We start from the raw sequence: 4,523 nt of genomic DNA, 5'->3' as shown, positions 1-4,523 counted from the left end.
CTGTGATGACAGATTAAAGTATCGAGTTGAGCAAAAGATACAGGAGTCTATTTATTTACAGATGCAAGGTGTGCAGTCCACACTATGTTACAGGGTTTTTCTTTTATGAACTGAGACAGATGGAACAGTTTGGGTGGTTTTGATTGGGGATTTTGAACTAAGGGTAGCATCTGGTTTGGGGCTTTAGAGGCAGTGAGCTTAATCAAAAAAACATTCAGACTGATGAAATTGATTTTTTTTTTCAAACAAAACCTTGTTTTCCAATTGTTTTGAGATCTCCAGGATTAATGACACCTCCAAACAGCAAAGTTGTTTGAAAAGCCATTTATGGTGCTCACAGCATTTGAAGGAAAACTTTGCTGATTTTACGTCAACTCTGTGTCATTGCAGTCTGTCTGACTTTAGTTGGCAAATGGGTGTAGAGCTCCGGGTGTTTGTGGCACAGGGGGGAGCCAAACCCCGTTCATCTGCACACACTGCAATGACACGGAGCTGACGTAAAATCAGCAAAGCATATCTTTAAATGAACCTATATAGCACTTTTCTAGTCTTCTGACCATTACAAGCGCCACACTGGTGGCCGAGGCAACCATACAAGGTGCCACCTGCTACTCACTAGCCATTTACACACAGTCATACACCAATGGAACAGCCATCGGGAGCAATTTTGGGGTTTAGTATCTTGCCCAAGGTTACTTCGACGTGCAGACTGGAGGATCAAACTGCCAATTAGTGGTCGATTCACTCGACCTCTGAGTCACAGCCGCCCCAAGAGAAAAGATTAGGCTACTTTTAAACAAGACTAAGAGAGTACAGCCACGCCAGCGGCTTAGTGATGCTTTAAGCTAAACGCTAATGGCAGTATTAACATACTAATGTGAAGCAGGTTTACCATGGTCAACATCTTAGTTTAGTGTCTGCATGCAAACATTGGCTGATTAGCGCTAAACACAAAATACAGCTCAGGCTGATGAGAATGTCAAATAATGTAATTTTTGTTCTGATGATGGCTCTACATAAAAGGTAAGGGACCGGCTGCATGAAACACCTGAAGTTTTGACACTTAAGGCTTAATTTCCCCTTAGCTAAGGGACTTATACAGTTGCACAGAACCACTTGCACTTAGAAGAGGTCAGTTTTGGCACAATGTAAGATTTTCTCTAACATTACTCTTAATGTACACTAAGAAGTAACCAAACATGCTTTATTGACAGAACTCACTGGGCCTCATGCAAGAACATTTTGATATTATTACTCTAAATCTCTTATTTCAGTGGAAAAACACCACCTGTTCATGAGTAGGTGAGCATTCATGAGATTTGATCTAATCAGCACTCCTAAAATCACCTGTTGCCTCTGTATCTGAGTTAATTCCACCTCAGTCAGGATGCAGACACAATTTATCTAAAAGTTCACACAGATAAGCTGTAATTAAAATTGAGCTGTTGTGATAAATGAAGAAAGAAACAGGGACATATTTTTATTTAAAATTATACTGATGCATTTACACAGAACTAAAAACTGAAGTCCTCTGTTAACAAATTGGGCCTGTGGGCCAACGCTGTTGTGTGTAAACAAGCCAGTGCATTGTGAAGCAGATGAATAGCTGTCTGGGAAATAACTTTCAAAACTTATCACCCACTAAATGTCTTTTATTGTTTTGTTTATATTTTCATTTTTTTCTAAGTCATATTATGCAGTAATCTGGGTAATTAATTTCCCCTCAGATTTTCCAAACACCCACTCTCTCTAAATATTTCCTGGAGGAATTCCTCTAATGGAAAATAAGTTATGCTATATAAGTTATAGCTAAGTTATATCATTCCAGACAGCCACCACTTTCTGTGCAAACAGAATTAAAGTGCAGCAGTTATAGCTATGAATGACAATCATGGCTAAACTGTGCCTCCTACACAAAGTCATATTTCACTAATGGAAAAAAATCAAAGCTGAGGGACTTCTACAGTGCACAGAATCCAAAAGTTTCCTTTGTTGAGGAAAAATGTTACAAGTTTCCATGGAGATTGTTTGTTTGCTTGGATTCATGCCTTTAATGCCTGTTATCTTCTCACAATATTTGGCTCATAGTTAGATAGTGCAAAATGTCAGAAGAAAAGAAGACAAGAAAAGCATGTTGGCCAGAGGAGGAAAAGATTAAACTTCTGGAGAAATACAGTCATAGAAATCATAAACTACAACGTAAATTTAATCCTCAAATACCAGAAAAAAGAAAACAATTGTAGGAAGACATTGCAATGGAAATGAATACAGTCAAATCTTAAGTGTAAAACCAAAAGGGTATCCATTGGGTTCTCCTGGTCGCAGAACACTCTTCTCGGGATGTTAGTTTTTTTTAACTTATCACCGTAAACTCAGCCATGTTGCAGTTAAGAGAGAGTCAGAGGCACGTTACTTTTTTTTTTTTTTAACCTTGCTTTTGTCGCTACGGTCTTTTGTGCAACGGTCTTAAGCATAAGACCAAGAAGAGAAGACAACCATAAATACTTGAGTGGACATTTTCAGGAAACCCTAAGGGGAAGACTTAAAGGTGTTTTGTGCAACTGATTTTATTATGAGGAAACCTTACCTTAACTAGGAAAATCTTTACTTAAGGTATTTTGTGCAACCCCAGGGTATTACCAAGATTATCACAATTTATCCTGACGAGAACATAAATGTCTGTGCCAAACTTTATGGTATTCCATCTCATACTTGTGGAGACATTTAATTCTGAATGACAAATTTCAACCTAAGGCGCAATTCACACAGAGGTGCGCTGCACTGCCTTATTTTGTTTAACTGATGCCACTAGTGAAAGAACAAACGCTTGGTGTGCCTTTTCTTGTTGCCAGGCAACCACCCCATCACCTCCTTTATATAACCTTCCCATGTAATCAATCTACCATTTATTTTAGTTATTTCACAGTAATCAGTATCTAGCTCCTCAACTGTTGAGGCAGAGGGTACTTGTTGTAGCTCTGGTTGAAGGTGAGAGGCCGTCAGTAAATAGTTTGTTGGGCACAGGGAAACAGAGATCTGTGTGGGTACATGACACCCTAAAAAAGAGGGTGGATCACAGCGAGTACCACAAGTTGGTCCAGGAGCTTCACCTCCATGATGGTTGTTTCCAGACATACAGTACAGGCCAAAAGTTTGGACACACCTTCTCATTCAATGCGTTTTATTTATTTTCATGACTATTTACATTGTAGATTCTCACTGAAGGCATCAAAACTATGAATGAACACATGTGGAGTTATGTACTTAACAAAAAAAGGTGAAATAACTGAAAACATGTTTTATATTCTAGTTTCTTCAAAATAGCCACCCTTTGCTCTGATTACTGCTTTGCACACTCTTGGCATTCTCTCCATGAGCTTCAAGAGGTAGTCACCTGAAATGGTTTTCCAACAGTCTTGAAGGAGTTCCCAGAGGTGTTTAGCACTTGTTGGCCCCTTTGCCTTCACTCTGCGGTCCAGCTCACCCCAAACCATCTGGATTGGGTTCAGGTCCGGTGACTGTGGAGGCCAGGTCATCTGCCGCAGCACTCCATCACTCTCCTTCTTGGTCAAATAGCCCTTACACAGCCTGGAGGTGTGTTTGGGGTCATTGTCCTGTTGAAAAATAAATGATGGTCCAACTAAACGCAAACCGGATGGGATGGCATGTCGCTGCAGGATGCTGTGGTAGCCATGCTGGTTCAGTGTGCCTTCAATTTTGAATAAATCCCCAACAGTGTCACCAGCAAAACACCCCCACACCATCACACCTCCTCCTCCATGCTTCACAGTGGGAACCAGGGATGTGGAATCCATCCGTTCACCTTTTCTGCGTCTCACAAAGACACGGCGCTTGGAACCAAAGATCTCAAATTTGGACTCATCAGACCAAAGCACAGATTTCCACTGGTCTAATGTCCATTCCTTGTGTTTCTTGGCCCAAACAAATCTCTTCTGCTTGTTGCCTCTCCTTAGCAGTGGTTTCCTAGCAGCTATTTGACCATGAAGGCCTGATTGGCGCAGTCTCCTCTTAACAGTTGTTCTAGAGATGGGTCTGCTCCTAGAACTCTGTGTGGCATTCATCTGGTCTCTGATCTGAGCTGCTGTTAACTTGCCATTTCTGAGGCTGGTGACTCGGATGAACTTATCCTCAGAAGCAGAGGTGACTCTTGGTCTTCCTTTCCTGGGTCGGTCCTCATGTGTGCCAGTTTGGTTGTAGCGCTTGATGGTTTTTGCGACTCCACTTGGGGACACATTTAAAGTTTTTGCAATTTTCCGGACTGACTGACCTTCATTTCTTAAAGTAATGATGGCCACTCGTTTTTCTTTAGTTAGCTGATTGGTTCTTGCCATAATATGAATTTTAACAGTTGTCCAATAGGGCTGTCGGCTGTGTATTAACCTGACTTCTGCACAACACAACTGATGGTCCCAACCCCATTGATAAAGCAAGAAATTCCACTAATTAACCCTGATAAGGCACACCTGTGAAGTGGAAACCATTTCAGGTGACTACCTCTTGAA

The 4,523-nt window shown here is 41.0% G+C and overlaps 1 protein-coding gene across 2 annotated transcripts in view; it reads right to left on the bottom strand.

The window, feature by feature from the left end:
• rxfp1 (relaxin family peptide receptor 1) overlaps positions 1-4,523 on the bottom strand; it is a 145,596-nt gene that overhangs the window by 23,902 nt on the left and 117,171 nt on the right. The window lies entirely within an intron of this gene.

This window comes from Epinephelus lanceolatus, chromosome 7 (assembly GCF_041903045.1).
Source record: "Epinephelus lanceolatus isolate andai-2023 chromosome 7, ASM4190304v1, whole genome shotgun sequence".
NCBI lineage: Eukaryota > Metazoa > Chordata > Actinopteri > Perciformes > Serranidae > Epinephelus > Epinephelus lanceolatus.
The sequence above is the reverse complement of the archived record's forward strand: the minus strand, read 5'-3'. Positions and strand labels throughout refer to the sequence as shown.